Here is a 20211-nt window from a genome sequence, read left to right on the forward strand (position 1 = left end):
CTGCCAGTATATGTATGGACTTTCTGACATGCCTACTTGGATATGCTGCCACACATATAATCCTCCACCATTCTTTCAATGGAGACAGAATCATATGCAGTGACAGTAGACGACATGTCAGTAATCGTTGGCAGGTCCTTCAGTCCGGACTAGATGTCAGCTATTGCTCCTGACTGCCCTGCACCACCGCCAGCAGGTGGTTTTAGAAATGTTATCCTTTTCCTGGCAGCTCCAGTGGCGGGAGAAAATGAAGGAGGAGCTGTTGGCAGGTCACGTTCCGCTTGACTTGACAATTGTCTCACCAGCAGGTTTTTGAACATCTGCAGACTTGTGTCTGCCGGAAAGAGAGATACAACGTAGGCTTTAAACCTAGGATCGAGCACGGTGGCCAAAATGTAGTGCTCTGATTTCAACAGATTGACCACCCGTGAATCCTGGTTAAGCGAATGAAGGGCTCCATCCACAAGTCCCACATGCCTAGCGGAATTGCTCCGTTTTAGCTTCTCCTTCAATCTCTCCAGCTGCTTCTGCAAAATCCTGATGAGGGGAATGACCTGACTCAGGCTGGCAGTGTCTGAACGGACTTCCCATGTGGCAAGTTCAAAGGGTTGGAGAACCTTGCACAACGTTGAAATCATTCTCCACTGCGCTTGAGTCAGGTGCATTCCCCTTCCTTTGCCTATATCGTAGGCAGATGTATAGGCTTGAATGGCCTTTTGCTGCTCCTCCATCCTCTGAAGCATATAGAGGGTTGAATTCCACCTAGTTACCACCTCTTGCTTCAGCTGATGGCAGGGCATGTTCAGGAGTGTTTGCTGGTGCTCCAGTCTTCGGCACACGGTGGCTGAATGCCGAAAGTGGCCCGCAATTCTTCGGGCCACCGACAGCATCTCTTGGATGCCCCTGTCATTTAAAATAAAATTTTCTGCGGGGTTCAGATCTTGGAGAACCGAACCCGCTCATCTCTAACAGCTACCTCATTGCACCTCTTTTCCATCTTTGCATGATGAGCTGTTGGGGCCTTTTTTTTTATATCTGCCCTCCTGTCTTACACTGCAGTGCCACTCCTAGATGGGCCAATTGTTTGTGTCGCTTAGCTTAGTCATACAGCTACCTCATTGCACCTCTTTTTCATCTTTGCATGATGTGCAGTTTGGGGCCTTTTTTTATATCTGCCCTCCTGTCTGACACTGAAGTGCCACTCCTAGATGGGCCAGGTGTTTGTGCCGCACACTTGTGTTGCTTAGCTTAGTCATACAGCAACCTTGGTGCACGTCTTTTTCATCTTTGCATCATGTGCTGTTTGGGGTATGTTTTTTTTTAAAGTGCCATCCTGTCTGACACTGCCGTATAAGTCTAGGTGTACTGCTGTATCAGTCCAGGGGTACTGCCGTAAAGTCCACCAATTGCAGAATTTTTTTAAAATGACAGGGGCATGCAGGAGATGCTGTCAGTGGACTGAAAAATTGCGGGCCACTTTTCGACATTCAGCCACTGCATGCCACTACTAGATGGGCCAGGTGATTGTGTTGCTTAGCTTAGTTATACAGCAACCTCGGTGCACTTAATTTCTTCTTTGCATCATGTGCTGTTTGGGGCCTATTTTTTAAATCTGCCATCCTGTCTGACACTGCAGTGCCACTCCTAGATGGGCCAGGTGTTTGTGCCGCACACTTGTGTCACTTAGCTTAGTCATACAGCAACCTCGTGCAACCTTTTGGCCTAAAAACAATATTGTGAGGTGTGAGGTGTTCAGAATAGACTGGAAATGAGTGGAAATTAATGTTATTGAGGTTAATAATACCGTAGGATCAAAATTACCCCCAAATTCTGTGATTTTAGCGGTTTTTATGTTTTTCCCCAAAAAATCATCCAGATCCAAAACCAAAACCAAAACACGAAAGGGTGGTTTTGGAAAAACCAACCCAAAACCAAAACATGAGTGGGGACTTAGAACCAAAACCAAAACACAAAACACGAAAAGTGCCCGCCGCAAATGTGTGTAGATTCATAGATTGTGTGTTGCATATATCCAGGGAGTGAACAACTACATCCCATTTCAGAGAGAGCTAGAGATGCAGTGAACTGTTGAGGTGTCTTCATTGCAAACAGGTGTGTTTGATTTGCAATTATTAGCTGGGCGAGCCTTGACAGGACACCTGTTCTGAGCGTTCGAATGCCGTGAGCAGCCCTAGACTTATTCGGCAGCTGCACTGAGTGCCAGAGTGCACTGATAGCGATTTGCTTTGCAGCAGTGCTAAAACCACTCCTGCAAACCTTAGCACCCCCCCCCACCCGCAAGACACCCACCTTCACGCCCCTTTTCGCTAGCCTGCGCAGCCATGCCCCCGCACTGCCTTCACCATGCCTCTTTGTCGTTGTCTGGCAGCATTCACAAATTCCATGTGTATTCCTGCACATTAGTCGCATGGCGAGACCAGCACATGCGCACTCGTGACTTTGCACGTGCACATTCAGCAAAAACCCGTCGCTTGTGATGCGAATTCTAGCAGCGATCAGGTCTGATTTAGGCCTAAATTTCTGATAAGGGCTGTCCTTCATGATGTGCTCCCTTCCCTGGACTTCTGGGTTATGACCATGGAGTACATCTGCACATCTGCAGAGACATGACAGCCGTGGGCATGCTGGGTGGGATCCGATCAGATCCCTCTGACAGCATCCAATGCGGAGAGAAGCCAATAGGCTTCTATAGGGTAACACCAGATTTTGCTGGCATCACTCTTTGCATCGGAAACCTTCCACATCGGAAACCCAGCAGCTGGGTTTTTACCACATCGGAAACTTGGCTGATGGGTTTTTACCACATTTTCCCATTAGTGCATCCAGCCCCTAGTCAGATGAGCTAAAAGGAAATTTTGTCCAAGAATTACACTTGGCAAACTATAAACACAAAACTAGGGAGAGCACACATTTGGTTTTTTGTGTTTTTTTTTAAATGCATATTTTGTCAAGAATCTCTGCATTAAAGAAATTAATGAATCCATTAAAATTAAAAATTCTGATGTCAGCAGTCTGAATGAACATATATCATTTTATTGCTTAAATGTGTGATTCTCTTTTGCTTCACATTAACTCTGAAAGCAATCTTCTTCATGGAGGCCATCAGGGGGGTGATGCGGGCACAATAGTCTCGGGCCCAGCCACTCTAACAGAGAGGAGAGGGGGCCGGGCCGCTCATGCTGCCATACGCGGTCCGCCCGCCGCTCTGCTCCACCCCCTTTTTGTGCCCGAGATCTGACTGTCACGGGAGGGGGAGAGGACGCTGGAAACATCAATTGTAAGCGTCCCCCTAAAAATGGCCGCTGCCTCATAGGAGACAGTTATTAAAGATACTAGAGGAGGCTAGGGAGGGTCGTGTTCAATTGAAACTTGCAGTGTCCTCTCCCCCCTCTTGCGACAATGCCAGAACTCCGGCATGAAAAGGGGGTGGAGCTACCAGAAAGGAGGGGGCGGGGCAACGTGGGACCAGGCTGGCTGCTACGACAATGAGAGTGAGTAAGAGAGAAAGGGTGTGTGTGTGTGTGTGTGTGTGTGTGTGTGTGTGTATGTATGTATGGGTATGTGTGTGTATGTATGGGTATGTGTGTGTATGTATGGGTATGAGTATGTGTGTGTGTGTGGGGGGGTATGTGTGTTAATATGTGGCATTAATATGGTGCAAGGGGCATTAATATGGTGCAAGGGGCATTAATATTGTTTCATATGTGCACAGGATTTATTTTTTAACTTTATATATATATATATATATATATATATATATATATATATATATATAAATACAGGTTGAGTATCCCATATCCAAATATTCCGAAATACGGAATATTCCGAAATACGGACTTTTTTGAGTGAGAGTGAAATAGTGAAACCTTTGTTTTCTGATGGCTCAATGTACACAAACTTTGTTTAATACACAAAGTTATTAAAAATATTGTATTAAATGACCTTCAGGCTGTGTGCATAAGGTGTATATGAAACATAAATGATTTGTGTGAATGTGCACACACTTTGTTTAATGCACAAAGTTATATAAAATATTGTCTAAAATTACCTTCAGGTTGTGTGTATAAGGTGTATATAAAACATAAATGCATTCTGTGCTTAGATTTAGGTCCCATCACCATGATATCTCATTATGGTATGCAATTATTCCAAAATACGGAAAAATCCGATATCCAAAACACCTCTGGTCCCAAGCATTTTGGATAAGGGATACTCAACCTGTATATATATATATTAAAGATGAGCAGGTTCGGTTCTCAGAGAACCGAACCCTACCGGACTTTACTTTCCGAGTCCGGATCCGAGCCCGGCTCGGGTTTTCCTGCCTGACTCGGAAATCCGAACGCGGCAAAACATCCTCATCCCACTGTCGGATTCTCGCGGGATTTGGATTCCATATAAGGAGCCGCGCATCGCAGCCATTTTCACTCCAGTCTTGGAGAGTGTATAGAGAGGACGTGTCCACAGTGTTCAGTATCTTTGTGTTGGGGTGGGAAAGTGGGGTGGCGAATCTTGTCCAGTCCAGTGTAGTCACTCAGTGTATTGTGCTGCATCAGTCCAGCCATTCACAGTGTTGGTGTTCTCTGCTGCCATATATCCAGTGTAGCTGTATAAAGTGGTGCTGTGTTGTGCAGACCAGTGGTAGTGTCCTGTGTCATCAGTAATTCCAGTGACGATATACGCTGCTGCTATATGTCCACTGCTGCAGTATAACAATTATAACAACGTGTTGTGCTGCATCAGACCAGTTGTAGTGTCCTGTGTCATCAGTAATTCCAGTGACGATATACGCTGCTGCTATATGTCCACTGCTGCCATATAATAAATAATAATAATAATAATAATAAGAATAAGAATAATAACAATAATCACAAGTCCCTTACAGTATTGTTGTGTTGTGCTGCATCAGACCAGTGGTAGTGTCCTGTCTCATCAGTCATTCCAGTCATTTCTGTGCCGCATATTGTCTCATATAACTCCCAAAAATAATGGAGAACAAAAATTTTGAGGATAAAATAGGGAAAGATCAAGAAGAACCACTTTCTCCTAGTGCTGAAGCTGCTGCCACTAGCCATGACATAGACGATGAAATGCCATCAATGTCGTCTGCCAAGGCCGATACCCAATGTGATAGTAGAGGGTATGTAAAATCCAAAAAGCCAAAGTCCAGTAAAAAGACCCAAAAAAAGAAATTTAAATGGTCTGAGGAGAAATGTAAACTTGCCAATATGCCATTTACGACACGGAGTGGCAAGGAACGGCTGAGGCCCTGGCCTATGTTCATGACTAGTGGTTCAGCTTCACATGACGATGGAAGCCCTCATAACTGAGACCTTGACACTTATGTTGGTGTTAGATGTGCGCCCGTTATCCGCCATTAGTGCAGTGGTATTTAGACAATTGATGGAGGTATTGTGTCCCCGGTAACAAATCCCATCTAGATTCCACTTCACTAGGCAGACGATAGCAAAATTTTGCCATTTAATTCCAGTGATTTGGACGTATAATTACATTGATTTTGCCAATTAATGTCAGTAATTTATCATTATTAATTACAGTGATCTTGCCAATTAATTCCAGAGATTTGTACATATAATTACAGTGATTTTGCCAATTAATGTCAGTGATTTAGAATTATTAATTACAGTGATCTTGCCATTTAATTCCAGTGATTTGGACGTATAATTCCAGTGATTTTGCCGTTTAATTCCAGTGATTTGGACGTATAATTCCAGTGATTTGGACATATAATTCCAGTGATTTGGACATATAATTCCAGTGATTTTGCCATTTAATTACAGTGATTTTGCCATTTAATTCCAGTGATTTGAACGTATATTTCCAGTGATTTGGACGTATAATTCCAGTGGGAATTGTTTGTGTCACTTAGCTTAGCCATACAGCTACCTCATTGCACCTCTTCGACATCTTTGCATGAGGTGCTGTTTGGGGCCTAGTTTTTGAAAAGTGCCATCCTGTCTGACACTGCCATATGAATCCAGGGGAACTGCTGTATTAGTCCTGGGGTACTGCCGTATAAGTCCACCAATTGAAGATTTCTTTTAAAGTGACTGGAGCGTGCTGGAGATGCTGTCAGTGGACTGAACAATTGCGGCCCACTCTCGACATTCAGCCACTGCGTGACACTACTAGATGGGCCAGGTGGTTGTGTCGCTTAGCTTAGTCATACAGCAACCTCGGTGCACCTTTTTTTCTTCTTTGCATCATGTGCTGTTTGGGGCCTTTTTTTTATATCTGCCCTCCTGTCTGACACTGCGTGCCACTCATAGATGAGCCAGGTGTTTGTGCCGCACACTTGTGTCGCTTAGCTTAGTTATCCAGCAACCTCGGTGCAACCTTTTGGCCTAAAAACAATATTGTGAGGTGTTCAGAATAGACTGGAAATTAGTGGAAATGATTGTTATTGAGGTTAATAATACCGTAGGAGCAAAATTACCTCCAAATTCTGTGATTTTAGCTGGTTTTATGTTTTTTTCAAAAATCACCCAGATCCAAAACCAAAACACGAAAGGGTGGTTTTGAAAAAACCAAGCCAAAACCAAAACACGAAAGGGGAAATAGAACCAAAACCAAAACATAAAACACGAAAAGTGCCCGCTGCACATCTCACACACACACACACATTTTTTTAATTATTTTATTTTTAAAGGAGGGGGGGGTCTGCCTATTTTGTCAGTCCCGAGCTCCACAATTTCTGATGGCAGCCCTGGTAGGAAGAATAAAAAGCTGACCAAATGTCAAAAAGGGGATCCAGCTTGGCACCAGGCAGAAACAAGAATTCTCTCACTCCAAACCTCAAGTAGTGGATAATACCAAAAATCTAAACATAAATATAAGGCAAAAATGCAAGCTTCTGAGATAAAGCAATGATACCACCAAGAAAAACTTAATTCAAGCCTACGCCTAATGAATAAGGAGCACGCTTAAAAAAACAGACATGCAATATCCACTAAATAAAATGTACTGTAAACTAAAATGAGGTGAGGAAGGGTTTTAAGGGAGGAATAACAGAGAACCAGTTAAGTAACTTGGCCTGAGGTTCAAACCTGAAAGGAAAATCCTGCCAGGATGACATTTTTTTCCATTTTATTTTTAATTTCTTTATTTCTGTAGGATCCCAGTCAGGGCAAAACAGTGTAAAACCCATTGAGGACTCTTACCGAAACAGTGACAAGTGGCTAATACCTATGTTAGAGGGAAGCAGCAAGTAATATCCCACCAGATTAAGGGGTCTATGTACTAAGCCTTGGATGGAGATAAAGTACCAGCCAATCGGAACAAACTGTCATTTTTCGAACCCAGTCTGTGAGATGGCAGTTAGGAGCTGATTAGCTGGTGATTTATCTCCATCCACTTTATCTCCATCCAAGGCTTAGTAAATAGAACCCTAATTTCACAATTAAGAAACACCTGTACCTCAGAAGGCAAGAAGTCCTAAACTAAATGGCAGTGACGTGCGGTGGGGTGAGGCAGGTGAGACAGAGCCTTTCCTGTCATACTAACGTTTGTGCCAGAGTTTTGACTGCATAAAGTACAGTATATGAAAAATACAAAATATGTTTGAAATATCTTCTTTGCATTATTCTAATAATTTTTATAGCCAAAACTCTGGAGTAAAAAGTCTATGGCCGCTAACTTTTCTGCACATCTCTGATCAAAACTCGCCAAATTTCCAGGAGTTTGTACTGCTGCACCTGCTAAATAGGGACACAGACACATCTCACAAGCTGTGACACTGCAAAATTCATATGCTGCTCTTGCAGGGTTGGACGGTACAACTAATAAAGGCAGTACAGACCAGGAAAATATGGTCACTTCATGGGAAAAGTAACTTACATCTGAAAAAAGGACTGCACTTGGGAGATTCCATTATTAGAGGAGCACATTTGGTAAAAGCTACTGAAGTAGAGAAACAAGTACTGTGCTTACCTGTAGCCACAACTCCTAGGGATAAAGAGAGCATGCTAAAAATTGCGAAAGCAGAAAGGAAAGTTGGGGAGGTGGATGTCATTGTCCCAGGGCCGGAGCAAGGTTTCTCGGCATCCTAGGCAAAACTTCAGCCTGCTGCCCCCCACCCCAAACCACACACAGAGTCTCATAGCTCCCAACTTTTAATCTTTCCAAGTCGGGACACTCGGCGCTTCTTAGCCGTGCGCATCCTGGAAAGGGGGCGTGGCCTCGGGTGTGAGGGACGTGGCTACGACCGAGTGGGCGTAGCTACGCACCGAGGGTCCATTTACGTCATTTTGGGAGAGTGCCCAGCACTCCCTGAGCAGCTGGGCAGCCCCCAGCTCACTCCCCGCACTGAATAGATGTTGTACGCGTGCGCACAGCATCAATTTAGAGATCACTCGCTGCTTTGCAGAGCAGCGGGTGATCAAAACCTGGTAGTACATACCATCCAGCTGACTCTTAGTGGGAACTTCAGGACAGATTGCTGCTGTAATGCTACAGGCGTTCTACCCAGGGTGCGCAAGAACTGCTAGACCAGGTCTGGATTAAGCCTTCAGGAGGCCCAGGGCACCTTAGACAGGGGACAGATAGATAGATAGATAGATAGATAGATAGATAGACAGATAGATAGACAGATAGATATACACACACATACACATACAGTGGTCGAAGTGGAAATTTTGAAGTGGTGGTATGGAAACGTAAAGGTTGCAATTATGCGCACGCCAAAGGTGCGCGCGCTCCAGGAAAAGGGCGAGTGGCCACTCAAAAGGGGGAGGGTGTCCTTCAGTGTAGTAGGACCCCTTATACTATCTAGTACTGGTGCCCCTTTCACTTTATACCACACAGTATGAGACAAAATTCACATTATAGCACACAATATGAGCCGAAATAAACATTATAGCACATGGTATGAGCCGAAATTCACATTATAGCACAGAAAATGAGCCGAAATTCACATTACAGCACAGGGAATGAGCCGAAATTCACATTACAGCACACGGTATGAGCCGAAATTCACATTACAGCTCACGGTATGAGCCGAAATTCACATTATATCACACGGTATGAGCACAAATTCACATTATAGCACATGGTATGAGACAAAATTCACATTATAGCACATGGTATGAGACGAAATTCACATTATAGCACACGGAATGAGACGAAATTCACATTATAGCACATGGTATGAGCTGAAATTCACATTATAGCACAGAAAATGAGCCGAAATTCACATTATAGCACACGGTATGAGCCGAAATTCACATTACAGCACACGGTATGAGCTGAAATTCACATTACAGCTCACGGTATGAGCCGAAATTCACATTATATCACACGGTATGAGCACAAATTCACATTATAGCACACGGTATGAGACAAAATTCACATTAGAGCACACAGTATGAGCCGAAATTCACATTATATCACACGGTATGAGCACAAATTCACATTATAGCACACGGTATGAGCCGAAACATGGGGGACAGGGTGTCACACATGCAGGGGGTGTACAGAGCACCGTAAGGGCACAGGGTGTCATAACAGAGGGCAACAGGGGTAGGGGAGCACTGGGTGATACACACACAAAGGCAGCGGGGGGCAGGGGGGCACAAGGTGTCACGCACACAGAAGCAGGGTCCACACACATGGGGAAATGGGGGGGGGGCAGGAGGGCACAGGGCTTTCCAGCAGTCACTCACCGCCGCCATGTCCAATCAACCTTAGCTTGAGCTGCAGGGTATCACTGTCAACAAGGGAGTCCTGCGGCGCAGACCCAGCACAGCCCGAAGAGGAGACTGGCAGCAGGAGGATCTGAGCGCCAGCGCCTATGCAGCCCCATGGTGACGCGGCCGCCGGTTGAGTAATTGGAGTTATCAAGGCACTCTGCATGAGTGGCTGCTGGAGTAGGGAGGGTGAGTGTGTGTCCGCTGTAACTTCTGGGGAGTAGTGTGAGTGGCTCAGAGCTCCGGCACCAACCGCCGTGACTGGGAGCAGCGGTGGGGGGAACATGAGCACGCTCGGCCATAGCAGGAGTGTGATTAAAAAAAACAAAAAATCTTCCCGTTCTGTGGAGAAGTGCCGGTATGCCATACTGCCGCATACCGGCCCACTTCGACATATATATATATCCTCACAGCAGGCACGGCACTCCAGGGACTCGTATGCAATAACCTTTAATGGCGGTGTTTTAGATCAACATGTTTCAGGGCCTCAGCCCCTTCGTCAGGATACACCAATATATAACAAACAGACACACACATAACATTTAAATACCTGTTACCAAGTCTTGTCTCTTGCCAGCGTCCGCGTCCACAGCTGCAGCCGCTGATCCACCGCCGGAGCCTCACTTCCGGATTAGCGAAGTGAGCGGTTGCCAAGCAACCACCAGCTTGCGTTCCAGCATAGCAAGCCCGGTACCAGTGTTCTCAGTCGGCGCCGTCCATGGGGGAACTGCTGGAGGCAAACAAGACACACACATTACATCAATAAAAAGCATAAAAACATATATATACGGCAGCCAATGGAAATTTAGTCAATAATAGCTTAATGTTCCCTGTAGATCTATTCCACAGGTAAACACCATACTGACTCTACCTACCTAACCACAGATACATATGACTGTCTGGGCCCTTTAAACATAGCAATTAATCCATACCCCACACCTATACACATACACACACAGCAGATGGATAGATACATACATACATACACAATAATATGTATATATGATGTCTCCATATGTTTAAGATTGAAATACGTTATACAAATAAATCCCTTACATGGGAACAGCATGAGCAGCAGCAGCGTTGCACAGTGGAGGGACAGAAGGGGGCAGAGATCAACCTGCACAGCAATGACGGAGGATACTCCCTCTGCACTGCAGGCTACACAACCTGCGATTCGCGGGTGTTTGAAGAGGGGGCGGAGCCAGTGCTCAAGGGGCGGGGCTTAATCGCAGGTGACCCGTTAAAGAAAAGAAATTGGTCTGTCAGGGGGGGGGGGGTTCTGGGTACTCAACCCCCCCCCCTGCGTGCGTCACTGCTTTGTACTTGTGGTGTGGGGCGGGAGTATAACGGGCGCTACCGCGGAGAGGAGCGGAAGACAGTTGCTATAGCAACTGTAACAATATCCGGCAGGACGCTGCTTAGTCTATGTGCATAGAGCCGCTGCCGACGGGTTACACAGCCGCTCACACTGTCCGCGCTAAAGGAATGCCGCGGGCGCCTAACTGTTATCAGCCGCCAGCACGGACTGCGTGAGTGTACCCCGTCGGCAGCGGCTCTATGCATATAGAGTAAGCAGCGTGCTGCCGGATATTGTTACAGTTGCTATAGCAACTGTCTTCCGCTCCTCTCAGCGGTAACGCCTGTCATATTCCTCTTAAGGAAGAAGCATTCATCGGCAGCGTGAGCTGCCGCCCACAAGTGGCCGGCGCCCATAGGCAGCTGCCTAAAGCTGCCTAGTGGTGGCGCCGGCCCTGCATTGTCCACCTAGGAACAAATTACCTGAATTATGCTGAAGTCATGGCTGTAAAAGATGAATTTAGGAAGTTAGAAACTGCTCTAAAGCATGTGGCAACCACAATAACTATTTCCAAGCAATGCCAGTACACAGAGGGAAAGATAGAACTCAGTGTATCAGAAACTTTAATGTTTAGCTAAAGAAGTGGTGTAATGAGTAGAGACTTGGAATAAAAGTCTAGCCATCTGGCAAGATAGGGGTTTATACAAAAGTGATGGCCTGCACCCATCATCAAGGGGCATGAGAATATAATGGCCAGTATACATGGGGAGATATGAGCCAGAGATGTGTGCTGAGCAATCTAGCACAGAATGCTCAGTGCACATCTCTCCCTCTGCTCAGCACACAGCGCAGGACCATACATCGCTATCGCTGTGGGGCATACACACAGAGAGATCTGTGCTTAACTTCTAAGCAATCTAGTCAGATTGCTTAGAATTTAATCACGTATCTCTTCGTGTGTACCTCCTTTAAGTGAGCAGTTTGGATGCTTCATCAGGAACTATTTAAACTAGCAGAGAGGGGAATTAACTAAACAGGAATGCATATGCGCATGCAGGGGGGTTTCCGAGTACCTGGAAACCCCTTCACCCTGCCCGCCGATCCATCGGAGAAGGATACTGATTATTATTATTTATTTAAAAGAGTGGAGTGCAGGGAGAAGGCTGTGTCGTAAACAGTGCTGCTGCTGGCTGAATGTAATGTAGGAGGGGCAGCCGCAGCGCACAGCTCCTATCGGGCATGTCTACCTCTGCAGAGCTTTGATGGAGCTATGCTGGCCGGATGAGGCTGACCCTGCAGGTATTTGTTTCCCGTGTCAGGGGTGCCGGCGGCCGCAGTAGGAGTGGAGCGGAGCGTAGGGGTGGTGAAGTTCTATCTGATGTGCCAGTAGCCGCAGTAGGAAACCTGAATGTGTTGTATGTGATGTCTGTGTGTGCCCCGTGTATGTGTGTGTGGACATGCTGTGCATGCTTCTATGCCCTTTGTGTGTTTGTAAGTATGGTGTATGCATGTATGCTGTGTGTGTGACAAAAAAATAAATATATATATATATATATATATAATTTTTTTCTGTGAGTGCTGCCTATTTGCTCTATATATAAACAACAGTCTACATGTGATGGCATCCAGGCTGTAGTTTTGGTGAAGTGCGTGCTGGATTTCTTGCAATATACACTGTTCAAAAAAATAAAGGGTACACTAAAATAACACATCCTAGATCTGAATGAATGAAATATTCTTATTAAATACTTTGTTCTTTACATAGTTGAATGTGCTGACAACAAAATCACACAAAAATTATCAATGGAAATCAGATTTATTAACCCATGGAGGTCTGGATTTGGAGTCACCCTCAAAATAAAAGTGGAAAAACACACTACAGGCTGATCCAACTTTGATGTAATGTCCTTAAAACAAGTCAAAATGAGGCTCAGTAGTGTGTGTGGCCTCCCTACAACCCACACAAGTGGCTCAGGTAGTGCAGCTCATCCAGGATGGCACATCAATGTGAGCTGTGGCAAGAAGGTTTGCTGTGTCTGTCAGAGTAGTGTCCAGAGCATGGAGGTGCTACCAGGAGACAGGACAGTACATCAGGAGATGTGGAGGAGGCCGTAGGAGGGCAAGAACCCAGCAGCAGGACCGCTACTTCAGCCTTTGTGCAAGGAGGAACAGGAGGAGCACTGCCAGAGCCCTGCAAAATGACCTCCAGCAAGCCACAAATGTGCATGTGTCTACTCAAACGATCAGAAACAGACTCCATGAGGGTGGTTTGAGGGCCCGACGCCCACAGGTGGGGGTTGTGCTTACAGCCCAACACTGTACAGAACGTTTGGCTTTTGCCAGAGAACACCAAGATTGGCAAATTCACCGCTGGCGCTCTGTGCTCTTCACAGATGAAAGCAGGTTCTCACTGAGCACATGTGACAGATGTGACAGAGTCTGGAGACGCCAAGGAGAACATTCTGCTGCCTGCAACATCCTCCAGCATAACCGGTTTGGCAGTGGGTCAGTAATGGTGTGGAGTGGCATTTCTTTGGGGGGCTGCACAGCCCTCCATGTGCTCGCCAGAGGTAGCCTGACTGCCATTAGGTACCGAAATGAGATCCTCAGACCCCTTGTGATACCATATGCTGGTGCAGTTGGCCCTGGGTTCCTCCTAATGCAAGACAATGCTAGACCTCATGTGGCTGGAATGTGTCAGCAGATCTTGCAAGACGAAGGCATTGATGCTATGGACTGGCCCGCCCATTCCCCAGACCTGAATCCAATTAAGCACATCTGGGACATCATGTTTCGCTCCATCCACCAATGCCACGTTGCACCACAGACTGTCCAGGAGTTGGCGAATGCTTTAGTCCAGGTCTGGGAGAAGATCCCTCAGGAGACCATCCGCCACCTCATCAGGAGCATGCCCAGGCTTTGTAGGGAGGTCATACAGACACGAGGAGGCCACAGACACTACTGAGCCTCATTTTGACTTGTTTTAAGGACATTACATCAAAGTTGGATCAGCCTGTAGTGTGTTTTTCCACTTTAAATTTGAGGGTGACTCCAAATCCAGACCTCCATGGGTTAATAAATTTGATTTCCATTGATAATTATTGTGTGATTTTGTTGTCAGCACATTCAACTATGTAAAGAACAAAGGGGCAGATGTATTAACCTGGAGAAGGCATAAGGAAGTGATAAACCAGTGATATGTGCAAGGTGATAAAGGCACCAGCCAATCAGCTCCAATATGTAAATTAACAGTTAGGATCTGATTGGCTGGTGCCTTTATCACCTTGCACATATCACTGGTTTATCACTTCCTTATGCCTTCTCCAGGTTAATACATCTGCCCCAAAGTATTTAATAAGAATATTTCATTAATTCAGATCTAGGATGTGTTTTTTTAGTGTTCCCTTTATTTTTTGGAGCAGTGTATATATATATATATATATATATATATATATATAAAAATAGATACTGTAGATATATTTCAGATCCCCTGCCTTGCAAGAATCAGGCAACACTCCATGGACTCCTGAAGATGCAACTAAATTTATTCAAGCATATCACCATTTCAAACCTAATCGTCCTTTTCATCAGGATTTACATAAATTATACATAATAAACATATTTGTTGCTATATGCTGATGAAAAGACCCTTTACCTTTTGAAATGTTGATATGGACTAAATGTCACTGAATGTTCAGAAGTCCATGGAGTGCCGCCTGATCCTTCCAAGTCAGGGGCTCTGACTGTCATGTGAATACCCAAAGGAAGGCACCCTGGCAATACAAGCATTGTTTATTGAGTGCCCATTCAAATAAATAAATATATATTTATAATTATATATATATATATATATATATATATATATATATACATACATACGCTGCTCAAAAAAATAAAGGGAACACTTAAACAACACAATGTAACTCCGAGTCAATCACACTTCTGTGAAATCAAACTGTCCACTTAGGAAGCAACACTGATTGACAATTAATTTCACATGCTGTTGTGCAAATGGAATAGACAACAGGTGGAAATTATAGCCAATTAGCAAGACACCCCCAATAAAGGAGTTGTTCTGCAGGTGGTGACCACAAACCACTTCTCAGCTCCTATGCTTTCTGGCTGATGTTTTGGTCACTTTTGAAAGCTGGTGGTGCTTTCACTCTAATGGTAGCATGAGACGGAGTCTACAACCCACACAAGTGGCTCAGGTAGTGCAGCTCATCCAGGATGGCACATCAATGCGAGCTGTGGCAAGAAGGTTTGCTGTGTCTGTCAGCGTAGTGTCCAGAGCATGGAGGCTCTACCAGGAGACAGGCCAGTACATCAGGAAACATGGAGGAGGCTTTAGGAGGGCAACAACCCAGCAGCAGGACCGCTACCTCAGCCTTTGTGCAAGGAGGAACAGGAGGAGCACTGCAAGAGCCCTGCAGAATGACCTCCAGCAAGCCACAAATGTGCATGTGTCTACTCAAACAATCAGAAACAGACTCCATGAGGGTGGTTTGAGGGCCCGACGTCCACAGGTGGGGGTTGTGCTTACAGCCCAACACTGTGCAGGACGTTTGACATTTGCCAGAGAACACCAACATTGGCAAATTCGCCACTGGCGCCCTGTGCTCTTCACAGATGAAAGCAGGTTCTCACTGAGCACATGTGACAGACGTGACAGAGTCTGGAGATGCCAAGGAGAACGTTCTGCTGCCTGCAACATCCTCCAGCATAACCGGTTTGGCAGTGGGTCAGTAATTGTGTGGGGTGTCATTTCTTTGGGGGGCTGCACAGCCCTACATGTGCTCACCAGAGGTAGCCTGACTGCCATTAGGTACCGAGATGAGATCCTCAGACCCTTTGTGAGACCATATGCTGGTGCGGTTGGCCCTGGGTTCCTCCTAATGCAAGACAATGCTAGACCTCATGTGGCTGGAGTGTATCAGCAGTTCCTGCAAGACGAAGGCATTGATGCTATGGACTGTTCCACCCGTTCCCCAGACCTGAATCCAATTGAGCACATCTGGGACATCATGTCTCGCTCCATCCACCAACGCCACGTTGTACCACAGACTGTCCAGGAGTTGGCTGATGCTTTAGTCCAGGTCTGGGAGGAGATCCCTCAGGAGACCATCCGCCACCTCATCAGGAGCATGCCCAGGCATTGTAGGGAGGTCATACAGGCACGTGGAGGCCACACACACTACTGAGCCTCATTTTGACTTGTTTTAAGGACATTACATCAAAGTTGGATCAGCCTGTAGTGTGTTTTTCCACTTTAATTTTGAGTGTGACTCCAAATCCAGACCTCCATGGGTTAATAAATTTGATTTCCATTGATAATTTTTGTGTGATTTTGCTGTCAGCACATTCAACTATGTAAAGAACAAAGTATTTAATAAGAATAATTCGTTCATTCAGATCTAGGATGTGTTGTTTAAGTGTTCCCTTTATTTTTTTGAGCAGTGTATATATGAAAGGAAAAAAGGAAATTGGCGCCCAAAGGTTATTTTAACCTATAAATACAGGGAACCCAGTGGGTTTCACAATTATCATTACTTTTAAATCATAAACATGAACTGTTCTTTCATAAAAAATTTATTAAAATGTACAGAAGCAAAGAAGCATGTCCATCATATTACACAGACAAAATGATGTAATTTCTCTTCGAATACGCCATCACTGAAGCTGGTAGAGGAATATTGGCAACTTAGTGCAGTATCTTTATTCTTCCTCGTATGATATTGAGAGATAACATCAAATATTGCAAGGATATTGGAGTACCACTGGCTGTCTGTTTGGAAAGTTTTTTCCTGTGTGAAATTGTATGGACATCTTACCCGTATCTATATTTCACACTTGTATTTGACCCATGAGGTCCATTTTTGGCAGGATCTTGCTGTTTTCACCTTCCTTTTGAAAGTTAGAAACATAGGAAGTAGCTGAATTCTGATCAGTTGAATATATGAGACTGGCTTGAAGCCTTGGCAGCCTTTTTTGTGATGCTCTGAAGTTATTCTCTGAAAAATCCTGATTGTCCACTTTGATTGGTTACATTTTGATAGATGTTAATACCAAAAGACATACCCCTGATGAAGTCTAGTCACTAGACGAAACGCTTTGGGTTGTTATATTTGATGTTATCTCTGAATATCATACGAGGAAGAATAAAGATACTGCACTAAGTTGCCGATATTCCTCTACCAACTTCAGTGATGGAGTATTCGAAGAGAAATTACATCATTTTGTCTGTGTAATATGATGGACATGCTTCTTTGCTTCTGTACATTTTAATAAATTTTTTATGAAAGAACAGTTCATGTTTATGTTTTAAAAGTAATGATAATTGTGAAACCCACTGGGTTCCCTGTATTTATAGGTTAAAATAACCTCTGGGCGCCAATTTCCTTTTTTCCTTTCATATTTTCTGTATCTAGTCCCTCCTAACAAGGGACTTAGTGATATAGGCAGCCCCTCACAAGGAATACTGTATCCTATTGTATCCAATTAGCCTCAGAACAGCGTAGAAGGAGAGTATTTGGTCGATATATATATATATATATATATATATATATACACTGCTCCAAAAAATAAAGGGAACACTAAAATAACACATCCTAGATCTGAATGAATGAAATATTCTTATTAAATACTTTGTTCTTTACATAGTTGAATGTGCTCACAACAAAATCACACAATAATTATCAATGGAAATCAAATTTATTAACCCACGGAGGTGGCACGGCACGCAAGCACTTTCTGACATGGCAGTTTGACATTTTGCCTGGTTATTCCCCTGAGGAAGGTTACTTACCGAAAACGGCTGTTTGGGAGTTTGCCAGTGATGAATAATTACCACAATGCGATGAGTATATGCTGTTGTCGATACATGCTGATGTCGATGTAATTGTTCTATGAGAGAAGTTCAACTTGGAGTAAAGATTTGTCTTGAAAATCACGCAGAGTGCTGGTTCTGTCTCTAACCTCATTTCGAGGGATTGGCATGTGACTCTATTATCCCCTATTTAACCGGACATCTGCTTTTTCTAATGGAGAGTGTCAGTGCGGCTTCCCGGAACTGTGTTCTGTGATTTGGCTATATATATATATATATATATATATATATATACACATATACTGTGTGTATATATATATATATATATATACACAGTATGTATATATATATATATATATATATACACACACAGTATATATATGGAACACCTCCCCCCCCCCTTCCCTCTGAAAACCCTGCATTTGCCCCTGGAATATAGCAATCTGCTCCTCCAACCTAGAGGTATTGTTTGTGCAGCAACATAAGATAATGCAGATCAAAACCAAATAAACATAGGCGGAGAGATAAACACAACTAGGAACAGGAGAAGCACAAACAAAATTTTAAGAGCTAAGTATCCAAATGCTAGGAGTTTAGGAATAAAATCCCAGAATTAATTGCAATGATGACAAGGGATGAACTGGATATTGTGGCAATTTCAGAGTCATGGTGCATCGAAAATCATGACTGGGATATAGCTATACCAGGATATACTTTATTTTGGAAGGACAGAATGGGAAGAATCAGAGGAGGGGTAGCAATTTATGTGGAAAAATTATAAATACTACCATAATACATTGAAGAAAAAACTGAGGCACTTTGGGTGACCATAGAAACAGAGGAGAAGGCGATTCTTGATATTGGGGTGATCTACAGACCACCAGGTCAGGACGAGGAACTGGACAAGAACCTATTTCAGTACATTGTTAAAATGGCAATAAAAGCAGAGGTAGTTATCAAGGGAGACTTTAACCTACCAGTTGTAATCTAGGAGGTGTCTGTTGCAATTTCTAAAGTAGGACTTTCTTAATTGCTTACAGGGAGCATCCCTCCAGCAATTGGTGATGGAGCCCAATCAAAAAGATACAATATTAGACTTAATACTTACATATGGTGACAGAAGATCTGACGTAAATGTGGGTGAAAACCTGAGATCCAGTGGTTCAGAATAAAAACAGAGACCAACTCATCTCACACAAAAACAAAGGTGTTAGATTTTAGGAAGGCTGATTATGTAGGGATGGGATAATGTGTAATTGATTCTTTGGAAACTGAAGGAACTTGGAAGGAATGCAGTAGAACTGGGAAAAAATAAAAAGTGCAATACTAAAGGCAACAGACCTTTGTATCAAAAGGGTTGGGAAAAACACAAGTGAAAGGAAGCCATCGCGGTTTGTGAAAGAAGTAACAAGTATTGTGAAAGCAAAGAAGATGGCCTTTAGGCAGTGCTTTTTTGTAGGAAAATAGATTCAGGAAATGAGAGAAGGGCAGAAGTCGGCGTTGATGTGGGTTAATTGGTTCATAATTTATATTGTTTTGAAAAACACATAATGCTCCATGTAGTGCCATGTAAACATATAATGCCCTCCGTAGTGCCAGATATACATAATGCCCCAATATTGGCAGATACTCAATGCCCCCAATAGTGCCAGGTTCTCAATGCCCCCAATAGTGCCATAAACTCAATGCCCCTAGTAATGCCAGATACACAAAACCCCCAGCAGTGCCAGATACACAATGCCCCAAGTAGTGCGAGATACACAATGCCCCAAGTAGTGCCAGATACACAATGACCCCAGTAGTGCCAGTTATGTAATGCCCCCAGTAGTGTCAGATACACAATGACCCCAGCAGTGCCAGTTACACAAGGGTGTAGTAGGGTATGCCGGCGGCCGGGCTCCCAGCGACTAGCATACCGGTGCCGGAATCTAGCCCGCTGGCATATCAACAGATGGGCGAGCGCAAATGAGCCCCTTGCGGGCACGTTGGCGAGCTACGCATGCCATGCTATTTATTTTCCCTCCAGGGGGGTCGTGGACTTCCAAGAGGGAGAAAAGATGTCGGTATGCCTGCGGTCGGGATTCCGGCACCCGTATGCTGGTCGTCTGGAGCCCGGCCACCGGCAAACAGAAGACCACCCTTACACAATACACCTAGTAGTGCCAGTTACACAATGCCCCCAGCAGTGCCAGATACACAATGCCCCCAGCAGTTCCAGATACTCAATGCCCCCAGCAGTTCCAGATACTCAATGCCCCCAGTAGCACCAGATATGCAATGTCCACAGCAGTGCCAGATACATAATGCCGCCAGCAGTGCCAGATACACAATGACCCAGTAGTGCCAGTTACAGAATGCCT

Source organism: Pseudophryne corroboree, chromosome 5, assembly GCF_028390025.1.
Source record: "Pseudophryne corroboree isolate aPseCor3 chromosome 5, aPseCor3.hap2, whole genome shotgun sequence".
In the NCBI taxonomy this organism is placed as follows: domain Eukaryota; kingdom Metazoa; phylum Chordata; class Amphibia; order Anura; family Myobatrachidae; genus Pseudophryne; species Pseudophryne corroboree.